This window comes from Miscanthus floridulus, chromosome 2 (assembly GCF_019320115.1).
Source record: "Miscanthus floridulus cultivar M001 chromosome 2, ASM1932011v1, whole genome shotgun sequence".
Classification (NCBI taxonomy): Eukaryota; Viridiplantae; Streptophyta; class Magnoliopsida; order Poales; family Poaceae; genus Miscanthus; species Miscanthus floridulus.
The window spans coordinates 27,123,704-27,139,716 of NC_089581.1; the positions used below are offsets into that span (position 1 = coordinate 27,123,704).

Genomic DNA, 16,013 nt, shown 5'->3' on the forward strand with positions numbered 1-16,013 from the left:
TTGAATACACTGTGTCAGTCTGCGCCACTGCATGCATTTTTAAAAGTGAGCATGTACTACTCGTCACTGCACTGCATGCACTTTTAAATGGCAGGAGGCTCGGCGCCAGAGTGATTGGCGTCGAGCTTGGTGCCAGAGTGACCGACGCCGAGCCCCATGGCAGGCATTTTCACCGTGCCCAGCAGCTCGGCGCCAGAGACGCTGGCACCGAGCTAGGCGCCGGCATCAATGGCGTCGAGCTAAGGGTTCATTTTCTGAATTCTTTCTGCTAGGGGTCTATTTGTGAGAAACTTTAAAAAAAGAGCCAAAATGTAAAAAAATCGGTGAACAAGGCGCTCCGTGTCCGCTTCGTGTCCAACGGGGGGACGTCAAAGTATCCCGACACCAGCCAGAGGCTTCCTGTGGGCAACCTCGACTTCCGCATATGGCTCTAGTGCAGCCTCCCCTACGGGGACCATTGTGATCTACGCCACCACGTGCGGCTCTGCTTAGAGGGGATACCGGCCCACACGTGGAACGAGAGCATCGTCAAGCGGGTGGTGGCCTAAATTGCACGGATACGTGGATACGGATACCGGTACGCGATACGGCGATACTCCGATATGCCATTTTCCCCAAAATGCAGATACGGGGATACGACAATATATATAAAAAATAAAAAATAAAACATACCATAAATATTACATAACATAACATGGTTCAGGGCATACTGTTTAACAGTTCAAGGCATAACGTTCAGGCCATCAAGCCATAATTCAAACTTAGGTACGACACACACACACACATAACATAGCAACTGGATTAAGGACACGACATGATGAAATGATAAAACGATAACTGATAAAGTGATGAAATGATGATGCATGAACAACAGCTGGCCATGGCAAACTGGCAATCATCCATCAATCCATCGATCCAACATCTTCAGTCAGACCCAGCAGCGGCACCAGAGCTTTCAGTTATTCCTAGCACCCCAAGATCTTCTAGAACTCTTTCAAGGTCTGGTTCATCAAGTGACAGATCAGCATGCTCAAGAAAATCAACACCACCCTCAAAATCAGCCTCAAAAGTATCAGCTCCAATATCCCACATTGCTGATGGACCATGGTGGTATTCTTCAGTTTTCCTTGAAAGAAGGCGCAAGTTCTGGTGTGTGAAAACTAAATCCTCAGCACGGCCAGGATTCAACCTACAAAAGCAATTTGCAACTAGGAATCAAACTTCATGCATGCAGCAAAAAATAAGGCAATTAAGAAAATGACAATAAGAGGTAGAATTAGAACCTGTTTCTCAAGGAACTATGAATCAGCCCATAGGTACTCCAATTTCTCTCAGCACAAGAAGATGATGACCAAGTAATCTAAATGCTAACTTTTTCAGGTCTGGTGCAGAATGACCATGAATTCCCCACCATTGCTTTGGATCCATATAAGTTCTATCCTCAAGTGAGTCAAATGAATTGAATATTGTTTCTTGATCTTTTTTAGTTCCTCATCAGAAAAATACCTCCTGAAACAAGCATTTCTCATTTCTAAAATTTCCTCATCATTGTGAGGGGCTACTCGGTTTGGAACCTCACTGATCCATGCTTCAGTGTTGTACTTGGAATTTAGTGAGTGTGCTAAGCAGTGCAAGGGGGTGTTACTTTTTGCCCATCTACTCACCAAGATGTCTAGCACAGCTGAGAAGAAGGCAGATTCTTCATGTGGTTCTAGCCCTTTATGACGATAGATCACAGCCTTCACCTTCTCTATCATTGTATCCCACATTTCATATATCAAATGCAGGCATGGCTTGTCGGTATCAGCTGCCTGTATCATAGAATAGATAGGTTCAATGAAACTGAGGAAGTAGCGCACCTTATCCCACCACACATCATTCATAATCTTGTCTTTGACAAATTGGGCCTGACCTGGATTATAATCCCTGTAGGCAGACCACTTGTCACTCACTACCATCACTGAAAGAGCATCTTTTATAGCAACAAACCTCTTCAACATCACAATGGCAGAGGCAAATCTTGTCTCAGCAATGGCAAGGAATTTTAGCTTGCTATGCTCATTGAACATAAATAGCCTCATAGAGTGATTCATGATGTAATTCTTTATCATGCTGACATCTGCAATAACCTCGCTGATCCACTGGAATTCATCATGAAGCTCATCCTCAGCGTCCCTAGGAGCACAAATGTTCTTCAAGGCAAGGTTCAAAGTATGCACAACACATGGGGTCCAGAAAATATGAGGGTGCTTTTGCTCAACAATGATACCAGCAGCTCTGCAATTGGAAGCATTATCAGTGATCACTTGCACAACATTTTGTGCCCCAACCTCATCAATTACAGCTAGCATCTTCTCTGAAATGTAATCCTTCATCTTGGATATTCCTTCAGTGTTGATTGCTCTAAGAAACATTAGACCATCTTCTGTTACAGCCAAGAAATTCAAGAGTGGACGCCTTTGAGCATCTGACCATCCATCTGATACAATACTCACACCTTTAGAGCTCCATGTCGCCTTGATGGGCTATAGCATTCTCTCGACATGTGTCTTCTCTTGCACAAGAAGAGTTGTTCTCAACTTGTTGTAGCTTGGAGGGACATATCCTCCAATTGGCCGATTGGCAGCAAACATGAAAGCCTTTCTAAAATATGGGTTACGTGCAAGATTAAATGGCAGGCCTGCTGTATAAAACATTCTAGCTATCAGTTCATCAAGCTGGCTATGGACTTCTTGATTGATGCTAGATTCAATAACTGAGGCACCCTTCCTCTTTCTCATCTTCTCGTTGCCCTCAGTAGGAAGTGGAATATCTCTAGGCATGGTCCTGGCAACAGCAGCATTGGCAGCAGCAACTTCAGCTTGTAGTTGTTCAAGAACATGTACAGTCATCACTCGACAAAACTTTACCCCAAAACCAGAAATCTTTAACAGATGTGCTTTAACTCTAGAGTAGCTTCCTTGAAAATGATGGTCACAAAGTCTACATCTCATCTTTGAGTTGCCCCCCTGACCCTTTCCAATTCTCTCAATTAACTCAACATACCTCCACAGTGGCTTCTTAGCATCATCATCTGAAGGTGGAGGAGTCACACGAGCAGCAGCTAAGACCTGACTTGCAATAGCAGGGTTGTTGGCGACAGGAAATCCTCCACTTTTAGAACCATCAGTAGATGCAGAAGCATTCGAAGAAGTCGCCATTGGATCTAATAACAAGAGGAGAATCAGACAAGGAGCAGGGAGATAGCTGAGAAGTGAAGGGAAGGACCAGATTAGAGAAGAGAAGAAAAAACGGACTCACCGTAGAAGGGGAAGGAGCCGCGGCCACGGATGGTGTGTGGAGGCGGCAGGGGCTTGAGGACGTGGTCCAAGGAGAGAAGACACAGGCGGAGAGTTGGAGAACGAAGGGGCGGCCGAGCGGCGGCGGTCGAGTAGCGCTGCTGCCGCAGATCTACGGCGTGCTGCACGCCTGATTCAGAGGAGCGTGTGTGCAGCGGCGGCGGCTGCTGTGGCCGCACGAAAAGGGATTGCGGAGGGGCACAGCTGAGCGGACGGCTTTTATACGAACCGAACGAGTGGTTTTAAGGGTTATCAGGTATCCTACAGGTATCGGCAAGGTATCCCAGGAGTATCCGCGTATTTTTATTATTTGAAAATTGTGTTAATTTCCAATACGTCCGGGATACGTATCCGGCGGTATCCGTGTAGTATCCGTATCTGATACGATATCCGATACCGGTACGTGAGTTTTACGAAGTATCTGCGTTTCTTAGGTGGTGGCGAGGGTGTGCGACCTCGACTACAATCCGCTTGAACCTACAATCCAAGTGACATTCCAAAGGTAACATGGCTGACAATGACAGGTAGTGCAGTTCACGTTCACGACGGCGCCGTTCCACCTCGCGGCCGACGCGGACTCACCTTCCGCGTCATCGTTCACCTGGACCTGGCACTACGGGGTCATCGACGGTGAGCGCGCGCCGCGCGAACGCCACGACCTGCCGCCACCAGAGAACAGGCATGAGCGCCGCCGCGACGACGACAACGACAACGACCGTCGCGGCCACCGGGACAGAAGCAAACATTGGGGGTCGCGCCCGTCCTGCAATCTCTCTCGTGCCCCGGAGCGGGCCAGGGAGAGGGAACGGTCCGAGTCGAGGCATGGTCGGCGCGATAAATCATCCGCGGCCGGCAAGCGACACAGGTATGGCCAACGCGAGTCCTCAATTGATGCAACTGCAGGTCTGGATGCCATGGATCGTGCTCTTCATCACGCCGCGCGAAGTCCGCGGCTCACGGCCAGTCCCAACCCCCAGAAGCCTCAGCACTCCTCGTTGACGCGTCGTCCAGAGGGACGGGGACGCGGACCGACCAAACGATCCTCGACCGAGCGACAACAGCAGAAGCTGCCCTCCAGGAGAGGGAGCGAGGGCCACGGCGGCTGCCCCGACCCTGCCTGTCCAGCCGGGCGCCTCGCTGCAGGACGCGGAAGGCTCGATGACCCCTGGGCCACCATCTGCCCAACCGGCCCTCCACACGGCTGCCTCGTCCAGGTCCTCGGAGACGCAGGATCCCCCCGACACTGTCATGCCATGCCCCACAACCTACTGCCTCGGAACAGAAGGTTCCGCCCCAACTGCGTGTACGTGAGGCGCAGGCAGCGCACAACAACCACAGCACTGGCATCTGCACCGGCACAGCAGAGCGCGGCGGCCAGCTTCATCGACACAGTCACACTCCAGACCGCCAAGCCGGTGCTTCAAGGGCCGCCGCAACGGGCTGTGGCGGCAAGACGCAGGAAGAGGCAGCCTTCTGCCCCACAGCGCAAGAGCGTGCGCGTTGCGGCAGCGTCCTGGCCACGCGGGGACGCCCAGGCGAAAGCTCGCCAAGTCCTCATGAAGAAGCTCGGCTTCTTGGAAGACGAGGACCGGTCGGCGGATGATGCGCTGCTTGGCTACTTCAAGCTCTTCGGTGGCCCCACTTTCTGGCCCGGTGGTCAAGGCACTGACGGCGCTGTGCGGCCTCGACAGCGACACTGGTGCTGGCTGCTCCCAGGAATAAGCACCAGAAACCGGCGCAAGGGCTACATTTTGTTACCCATGTTTAGCGACACAACCACCTATATCTCAGCTTCAGTCCGGGTGTCGTCGTCTTCAGTTCTTTGTGGTCTGAGAACTTCAGTTCTTTCTGGTCTGTGAAGGATGCGCGGATGCTTGCCAGGGGCCCAAAGTCACCAAAACGACCTCCACTGAAGCCAGCACAATACGTCGTCGGGGTCATCAACGTTACCAGCAGCTAGGGTCTATACTATAGGACTACCGCTAGTAATAGTGATTTTGCACTGATTTTTTTGAAAATTGTCAGGGTCAGCTGACCCCAACAAAAGGTCCTGGCTCCGCCCCTGCCTCCACAATATCTTCGTCGTAGTGTCAAGTTGCGTCCTGATAGAAACATTACATGATCACTCGCTATAGATCTAGCACACAAACTGATATTTGATAAAGTGTAAACCTTAGAACATGTGCTGGTACGAGATTAACAGATAAAGTGATAGAGAGATAGGTTTGAGGAGGTGCAAACCATCATCCGTCTTCGTAGAAGACGAGCTGGCCATGGGGTTGCTTGACGGTGGCGCGGTGAAGCCCGATGGTGAAAGGCGCTGTCGCGGTGGCGGCGGTGCAGAGATGGCGGTGACCGGTGGCGGTCTTCCCATCGCTGGCAGTATCCCCCCTTAGATCGGTTAGGGTTTAGGGATTGTAGGTGGGGCGTCTGGCGGCTCAGATGAACCTCGTGCCTTGTGCCCCGACACCCACCTTTCTTTTTTATGGCGCTGTGTGACGGGGGCCCACCAACCATGGAATGGTTGGGCGCCCCCGATCAGGGTATGGATCCAAGGGTCCAATTGGCCGTTGCGCCATTTGGTTGGAGATCATCTAACATTCTCCACCTTGATCTCACCTTATGACTTAAACTCAACTTACTTACTTTATCTTGTTCCCATTTCATCACGGATCAATGCTTAGAGCGTGCCTCATCATCGTGGGCAGTTGCCATTAGATTAAACTGCTACAATGCACCTCTCTGTTTTGAAACAGATTCTCAACTAGCCCCTTATTGTTCAGGAATCATAGGTTTTCCCTTAAACCTATGCCAGCTAAGTTTTCTCTGAACACGCTGGGTGGTAAGCCTTTTGTAAGCGCATCCGCGAGTATCTTTTCTGTTCTTATATGCTCAAGACTAATTATATGATACCGAACTTTGTCTTTCATAACATAATACTTTATGTCAATGTATTTGGTAGCACCACTCGAATTATTGTTGTGAGCATAACATACTGCTGGATTATTATCGCAGTATAGCTTGAGTGGTTTATGTATGTCGTCTACCACTTTCAACCTGGGCATGAATTTCTTCAGCCAATTCACCTGCCCTGTGGCCTCATAACATGCTACAAACTCAGCATACATTGTGGACGATGTAGTGATGGTTTGCTTTGAGCTTTTCCACGATATAGCTCCTCTTGCGAGAGTGAATATGTATCTTGACGTGAACTTTCTGTCATTTCCCGCATAATCAGAATCAGTATACCCCTCTATGTGCAGGGAATCAGATCTTCTGTACGTTAGCATGAGACCCTTCGTACCTTGCAGGTAATGCAAAACTTTCTTTACTAATTTCCAGTATTCTATTCCTAGATTACTCTGATATCTACCAAGTAACCCGATAACTAATGCTAAGTCAGGGCGAGTACACACTTGAGCATACTGTAAACTTTCGACAGCTAAACTATATGGAACCTCTTTCATTTGATCGATCTCATATTGGTTCCTAGGACATTGAAATTCTCCATATCTATCGCCCTTGACTATGGGAGCAGGTGAAGACTTACAATTTTGCATACTGTATTTCTTTAGAACTTTTTCTAAGTATGACTTTTGAGATAATCATAAAACCCCCTTTTCTCTATCTCGGTGAATCTCTATTCCTAGGACGAACGAAGCTTCACCGAGATCCTTCATATCAAACTTTGAGGACAAGAACTTCTTTGTTTCTAGTAGTAGATTAACATCACTGCTAACGAGCAAGATGTCATCCACATACAAGACTAGGAAAATGTATTTCCCATTCTTGAACTTTGTATAAACGCAATTGTCCTCTATATTTTTTTGAAACCCAAACTTTCTTATTGTACTATCAAACTTCAAATACCACTGTCTTGAAGCTTGTTTTAATCCGTAAATAGATTTCTTCAGGCAACATCCCATGCATTCTTTTTCGTCCACAACAAAACCTTTCGGTTGTGCCATGTAAACATTTTTCTCTAGATCCCCATTTAGGAATGTCGTCTTTATATCCATCTGATGTAATTCTAAATCGTAATGTCCTACAAACGCCATTATGATTCTAAAAGAATCCTTACATGAGACTGGAGAAAATGTCTCATTATAATCTATACCTTCTCTTTGCGTGAAGCTTTTCGCTACAAGTCGCGCTTTAAATCTTTCTATATTCCCTTTGGAGTCATGTTTAGTTTTGTAGACCCATTTACAGCCTACTATCTTAGCTCCTTTAGGAATTGTTTCTAAATACCAAACACCGTTGGTTTTCATTGATTTTATTTCATCTTCCATGGCTTCAAGCCACTTGGATGAGTGAGCGCTTCTCATGGCTTCTTCAAATGAGATGGGATCACCCTCTGTTTGAAATTCCTCACATTCATAAACTTTATAATCACCAGGAATGGCTGATCTTCTGACTCTTTGAGACCTTCTAGGGGCCTCGTTAGATGATGCTTGTTCTATATGAGGCTGTTATTGCTCTCTCTCATGTGTGACAACAGGTTCTAGGGGATCCTGAAGGATAGGTTTCTCATGTTCATTCATTGTTGCCATAGGAGAACTAACACATGTGCTGTTACTACAGTGTCTTGCACTGTTGGTACAGCAACAACAGGTAGCGTGAAGAATGGCTCCTGAACCATAGGAGTGAGCACGTATACCTGCTTCTCTTCAAAACTAATTTCACATGCTACCATGCTCCCTTGATCATATCTTCCTCCAAGAAGACAACATGTCTTGTTTCTACAAACTTCGTTTATCTATCAGGATAATAGAAGCGATAATCTTTTGACTTTTCTGGATAGCCAATGAAATGGCAACTAGCCGTCTTGGAGTCCAGCTTCCCTATGTTTGGGTTAAATACTTTTGCCTCAGCTGGACAACCCTACACACATAAATAGTTTAGTGAGGGTTTCTTTTCTGTCCACAACTCATACGGTGTTTTGGGCATCAATTTACTTGGCACTCGATTAAGAATATGAATGGCGGTTTTCAATGCCTCCATCCATAAACTTATCGGTAAAGAAGAGTAACTTTTCATGCTTGTCACCATATCCATTAAGGTACGGTTGCGTCTTTCAGCTACTCCATTTTGCTGAGGCTCGCTCGATGTAGAATACTGGGCTACTATGCCATTTTCCTATAAAAACCTTGCAAAGGGTCCAAGAACTTGGTCATATAGGGTGTGTCGACTATAGTACTCTCCCCCACGGTCGGGCCTTACTACCTTAATCTTTAAGTTGTGCTGATTTTCTACTTCAGCCTTGAATATTTTAAATTTATCCAATACTTATGATCTTTCCTTAATTGGATAAATATAGCCATAAAGAGAATAGTCATCTGTGAATGTTATAAATAAATCATAACCATCCACACTCTTCATAGGAAAAGGACAACAGATGTCTGTGTGAACTATTTCTAAAATTCCTACGCTTTGTTTGGCATATTTCTTTATTTTCTTAACGTACCTTCCTTTTATGCAATCAATGCATTGCTCTAAATCTAAAAATTCTAAAGGCGAAAGAATTAATTTCTTAATTAATCACTCTATTCTCCCCCTCGAAATATGACCTAAACGATAGTGCCATAATTTCGATGATACATCATGAACTCTCTTTCACTTATTACTTGCATTCATAGACGAAGAGGCATTCTCATTCTCAGTACTTATATCATTCACATTCTTAGAAAGTGATAATAAATAAAGCTTGTCTTATCGGAAGGCAAGACCAACACACTTATTATTAATCATAATCCTACATTTGCCATTACCAAAATGGCAATTATATCCATCATCATCTAAACGTGAAACACTTATTAAGTTTCTTCTCAAAGATGGTACAAAAAGAACTTCTGAAAGCTTAAGTACAAAACCATCAACTAATTCTAGAGAGATATCCAATGGCTTCAACTTTAGCTTCAACTCTATTTGCTACTTTATTTCTTCTTTCTCCTCTTTGCAGGGTTCTCCTTGTACGAAATCCCTATAATAAATTTGCAACATGAACAGCTGCACCTGAATCAATCCACCAAGTAGATTTTGCATAACTTAAATACAAGGATTTATCTATGAATGTAATAAAATCCTCACCTCTCTTCAGAAAACTCTTCAAGAAGTCTGGACAGTCCCTCTGGTAGTGTCCATGCTTCTTGCACCATTTACACTAATCCTTCTCAACTTGAGCATTGTTGTTCTTCGGATGGTGGTCATTCTAAGGGGCTTTCCCTTAAGGTTTGGCATTCTTATTGAAGTTCTTCTTCTTATTGTCCTTTACAAGGTTAGCAGAGTCACCCTGTAAGAATTCCACTCTTCTTGAACACACACTGCGATGAGCTTCTCTATATCCCACTTATCGGGCTGCATGTTGTAATTAACAATAAAAGTTTCATATTCCTTTGGCAAGGAAGCAAAAACCAAATGAATCAGGAACTCATCCTTGAGCCCCAAATCCATTGGCTTCAGTTTCGGAGCCGTGTTGCTCATCTTTAGTATGTGCTCTCTAATACCGCCACTAGTATATTTCTCATTGAACAATTTCTTGATCAAAGTACTGGCATAAGCCTTTGAAGAGCCAGTGAACCAACTCTCTAGCTTCTTAAAATATTCTGTGGCGGTATCAGAATCTGGGATAGACCCCCTTATGGCATCTGAAATTGTGGACTTAGCCACCATCAAGCACTTGCGGTTTGAAATGTCTCATTTCTTGCGTTCGAGATCATACTTCATCCGCACTTCTGCATGATCTCGCTGCCGAGCAGTGAAATTAGCATCAGTCTCATTATCTTTCCTCACCGGGTCCACTGGCTCAGTTGGACATGGGGAAGTAAGCGCTAGGTCATTTTCAGATAGTGTAAGTGCTAGTTCATACTTCTCTCACCATACCCTGTAGTTGCCCCTTCAAGAGGCTGTATGTGCGAGCTGAAAGCCATTGGGTTGAGTCCTGAAAAACACCGTCAGAGATAGTGAGAAAATATGACATCATAATTACATGCTTTAATTTAACGTTGGTCAAAATTAAAACATACAACATTCTTATACACTAATTCTACATCACCGTTGGGCAGAAATAGAATTAATGCATGAAAAACTTATTAATGAATATTATAATATTGATATTATCAACGTTGGTTAGAAAACAACAATATTATAATTTACTGAATAAAATTCAACAGCCCTTCAAATTAAATTCTCCCGTTGGTTCGAATTTAATTAGAAGACAATAAACTTTAACATTGCAGTGGAAACATGAAAAAAATATTTGTCTACTTTTCAGAAGCATTTCATTGTGCTAATCTACTCTCTGAAAAAATTATCCCGTTGGTTCAAATTTTGACAGAGATTGAAACTGGACAAAAAATCATCAAAATTTGCTTTTGAAAATGAATGAAACAATAACTCAGTTTGTACTGTTCATTTAGCCTAGCCCGTTGAAACAGTGCTCGGCTCAGCAGCAAAATCTAGCCCGGCATGCTCTGCTCTCGCGCACGTTGCGCCTTCCCAAGCCGCAACCTGGGCCTAGGCCGGCAAAGCCGCTCGTCGTGCACGCCCGCCTGGGCCTAAACTCGGCCCGTTCGCTCTGCACCGTCCATCTCAGATCGACGGTCGAGCGCGCTCCTCGGCGGAACAAAATGGCGCGCGGCGTCTCTCCCCGAACCCTAGGCTCATTCTGTCTCCCTCCCCTTCCTCTCTCAGCGCTGCGAGAAGCAGCCACCGGGCAAGAGCTAATAGGTTATGGCGCCATCGCCGGCGCGCGCACTCCCCAGTGGGTGAGCGCGCCACCGTCGAGCGGCCTAGCTGCGGCGCCGTTGGCCAGAGCTCGCGCAAGCCCGATGAGCAGCAGTGGCTCGGCCTTCTTCTCCCACGCCGATGAAACGGCAGTGCGTTGCAGTGGCGAGGTAAGCCGTCTCCCAAGCCCTTCCCCTTTCCCCTTCTTCTCTCTGATTGGATCTTGCTCTATTCTTCTCGGATCTTGTCCGATTGGGGTTAAAGGTTAGGGTTAGGTCAAGTTATGGTTAGGGTTTGAGTACTATTCTTCTTCTCCGAGCTGTCTATGCTAGTTAGGGTTAGGGTTTGAGTTCATTTTCAAAACCGAGACCCTTTCTTACTCCTTTTCTTCACTCGATTTGGGTTTAGGGTTCGATGAACCCTCTGCTTAGATCCGAATCGGATCTCTCACCTCCTTCTAATTGCTGCTACTCGGTTTTCAACCCCGATAAGCTAGTTAGGTGACTGATACCATTGATAGAAATGTTAAAGGATCACTAGCCATAGATGTAGCACACAAACTGACATTTGATGAAGTGTAAACCCTAAAACATGTACTAGTACGGGATTAACAGATAGAGTAAGAGAGAGATAGGGGTTGAGGAGGTGTGAACCATCGGCCGCCTTCGTAAAAGACGAGCTGGCCATGGGGTTGCTTGACGGTGGCGCGGTGAAGCCTAACGATGAAGGCGCTGTCGCGGTGGTGGCGGTGCAGAGACGGCGGTGGCCGGTGGCGGTCTTCCCGTCGCTGGCAGCACCCCCTCTTAGATCGGTTAGGGTTTAGGGATTATAGGAGGGGCGTCTGGCGGCTCAGGTGAACCTCGTGCCTTGTGCCCTGGCCCCCACCTCCCTTTTTACGACGCTGTGCGATGGGAGCTCACCAACCATAGAACGGTTGGGCGTCCCCGATTAGGGCGTAGATCCAAGGGCCCAATTGACCATTGGAGATCATCTAACACATCCATGTACCGCTGCATCCTCGGCTATGCTTCACTCACCAGCGCCGGTAGCCAGGGGCCTTTAGTCAGCCGTTTGCTGCTGGGCTCAGACGAAGAAGAAAGTTGTGACCTCTCAGTGCTAGTTCATTTGCCTTTCCATGCTTGTGCTGCATTGCCAGGCTCTTAGGTCACCTAGAATTGGGATGGAATTGGTTCTCCATGTCGCAAAAAATTGTAACATCCTGTGCTGGAATGTGCGAGGTCTCAACGACGTGGTCCAACAAGATGTCGTAAGCCTGCTGTTTAAAGACACAGCCGCCTCCATTGTATGTCTGTAGGAAACAAAGCTACAGAACATGGACTTGGGCATCATCAGGCGTACGGTAGGTGCAAAATTCACAAGCAACTTCATTGCCCTACCTGTAGCCCAAACAAGAGGTGGCATCCTCCTAGCTGCAAATGAGGATTATTTCCAACTATCAGACCACCTCTTATCTGCAAACACCGCGACAGCAACCTGCACCATGAGAGCAGACGGGTCTAAATGGCAGATCACTGTGGTGTACGGCCCGCAAGGCGACGCTCAAAAACTACAATTCCTTCAAGAGCTCAAGTCGCTGCCCAGACCAGCACATGGAAGGTGGCTGATCCTTGGAGATTTCAACTTGATCTTTCAGGCGGAGGACAAGAACAACTCAAACCTAAACCGACGTCTAATGGGTACCTTCGAAGCAATAATTGATGAATTGAACCTAAAAAATAGGTCTCAATGGCCGCCGTTTTACTTGGAGCAATGAACAAGATAGCCCCACTCTAACAAGGATCGACAGATTGCTTTGCACCCCGGACTGGGAATTATTATTCCCATCATGTTTCCTACATTCCCTGCCCTCCCTAATGTCGGACCACACCCCACTCCTCCTAAAAGGGGAAATTGAGCATTACCAAAATACATCCTTCCACTTTGAGAATTTTTGGGTACACATAGATGGATTCAAGGAAGTGGTGCAGCAGATTTGGAACAAGCCGGTTCACTCTACCCTGCCTCTAAAGCGACTAAACAAGAAATTGGCGAGAGTGGCAAAAGGCATCAGGAGATGGCACAAAGAGAAAGTTGGGGACACGTGGCTGTAGTTGGCCATTATCAAAGAGGTCCTGTTGCAACTTGAAGCGGCACAGGAGACCAGACTGCTCACGAGCCAGGAAGCTGAACTGCGCCGTCAATTAAAAGCAAGGAGGACTGGGCTCTCAGCCATAGAAAAATCCAGAATCAGACGGCGCTCTAGGTTGGCATACATCCGCACAGATGAGGGTGTAGCTATTGCACAAGGTTGAGGAAAAACTACATCCAATCACTGCACACAGACGGGGGTGTAGCTATTGCACATAATGACAAAGAAAAAGTGGTGTCCGACTACTTCTCAGAGCACCTGGGCTCAGCTTCACAGAGAGTGAGAACTTTCGACTGGGACGCGCTTGGATACATCCCAAGTGACCTCTCAGCGCTTGAGGCACCATTTACATAGGATAAGATCAAGGAAACCATAATCTCCATGCCGTCCGATAAAGCGCCAGGTCCAGATGGGTTTACAGGAGCCTTTTTCAAAACCTGCTGGGACATAATCAAGGACGATATCACAGCGGCAATCAATAGCATCTTCTCGCTAAACTCACAAGGTTTTGAAAGGCTAAATTCAGCAAACATTATCCTACTCCCAAAGAAGGCAGATGCATTGCGAGTGACGGACTTCCGACCAATAAGTTTCATTCACAGCATCGCAAAAATAGTTGCCAGGCTGCTTGCAAATAGATTGGTCCCAATGTTGGACTCCCTAGTCTCCAAATGCCAAAGCGCTTTTATCATAAAAAGGAGCATCCACGATAATTTCCTTTATGTCCAAAACATGGTGCACACGTTCCAGAAACAGAAATTGCCAGCCATCTTCCTAAAGCTCGACATACACAAAGCTTTTGACATGGTCAATTGGCCATACCTATTGGAGGCATGGTTTACAATACCGGTAAAAAAAAAAATTCGGTCCCCAGCGATAAATACGAAATTTCGGAAATTTTAGAAATATCGGTTCAAATTTAAATAAATTTAAATTGAGTTTTAAACAAATTTGGCATAATTTCACTAGAAAAACTCTATAATCCATCATCCATCATAAATTTATATAACATCGACGAAATAACATAATATATCACAGAAGTAGAGCCACGGTAATACAGTGTGCTGACGGTGGGCGAGCTACATATACTAGTGCCGTCTAATGTGTGAGTGAGAAAATTAAATAAATTTGAAGAAATTTAGAGCTTTGATAAGACTAGATGATATGGAGGGTCATTTTAGTGTGGTTTGGTGTAATTTTAGAGTGAAAGATGAATTTAACCAAAAAATTTTGACTGATACAAAAAAATTTCGGACCTCAGCGAAAAAGGCGATATTTCAGAAATTTCGGCGATATTTCGCCGAAATTGTAAACCCATTTGGAGGTGCTGCAGGCAATAGGCTTCGGACCACGTTGGCGTGAGTGGGTGTCAATCCTTTTTCGCACCTCCTCATCGAGAGTGCTGCTAAATGGCCAGCAAGGACCAATCTTCAGTCATAGGAGGGGGGTTCGTCAGGGTGACCCTCTTTCGCCCATGCTATTCATACTCGCCACGGATCCACTACAGCGGATGTTGGACATGGCAACTCAGCACGGTGTTCTCACCACTCTACCTCTAGTGGGGGCAAGATGGAGAATGTCCATGTACGCGAATGATGCAGCAATCTTCATCAACCCGCTTAAGGAAGATTTTGATGCCATCACGATCATCCTACATGAATTTGGAATAGTATCGGGCCTACACATAAACATGCAAAAGAGCTCAGTCCATCCGATCAGATACCAAGACATTGACCTCGACCATGTCCTGGCCTCCTTCATAGGAACAAGAGCATCATTCTCATGCCACTATTTGGGGCTGCAAGTGCATACCAGAGCCTTGCAGAAGGTCCACGTTCAGCCTCTAATTCAGCGCATTGGACAGAGGGAGGCTGCCGGGATGGAATGGCAAAATGCTGAACAGAGCTGGCAGGTAGACTTTGGTCACCACAGTACTATCCTCAAATCCCACCTACCACCTCACCGTGTTCCCCCTAGCAGTTTGGACAAGAAAAAAGATTGTTTCTTTGGAAAGGAGATGAGAATGCTAATGGAGGCCATTGCCTAGTAAACTAGCCGACCGTCTGCATGCCCAAGGACTTGGGGGGAATGGGGGTGGTGGGCTTGGAGAGGTTTGGGAGAGCGTTGCGCCTCCGATGGCTATGGTAGGAATGGATGGATGACTCCAAACTGTGGGAAGGAATGGAAGTACCATGTAAGGATACAGATCGCCTCCTATTCAATGCCTCCACCACGGTCACAATTGGCAATGGACACAAAGCTCGGTTCTGGCATCATGCCTAGCTAGAAGGGGTTGCTCCCAGATTTCTGGCTCCTAACCAGTTATAGCTGGCACACAAAAAATAGGACGGTCAGCAAGGAATTGCACAATGGGAGTTGGATCAGATCGCTGCGGACACGTATCACAACAACTGTCAGGGAGTTCATCGATTTGTCGATCAGATTACTAGATGTGCAGCTATAGGAGGGTGTGCAGGACTCAATCACTTGGAAGTGGATGGCTGATGAAAATTACTCCACTCGCTCGGCATATAGGATACAATTTCGAGGTTCACATCGGAAATTTCAGCATGACCTCATCTGGAAAGCACATGCATAGTCCACGCCTGGATCCTCATGCTTGATAAAATCCTAACAGCAGATAATCTTCAGAAGAGAGGATGGCCGCACCAGTGGCACCATGTCATGTGTAATGTCCCTTGGAGATAGGGGTGCATCTCTCCTTCCTGTGCCCTTTCGCTAGAGCAGTTTGGAACCAAGTTCTGTCCTGGTAAAATTTCATTGTGCAGCTACCACAGGAT

The 16,013-nt window shown here is 46.3% G+C and overlaps 1 pseudogene; it reads right to left on the minus strand.

Moving 5' to 3' along the window:
* Positions 1 to 924: 924 nt before the first annotated feature.
* On the minus strand, positions 925 to 4,084 carry LOC136536254 (uncharacterized; annotated as a pseudogene).
* Between the last annotated feature and the right edge of the window lie 11,929 nt (positions 4,085 to 16,013).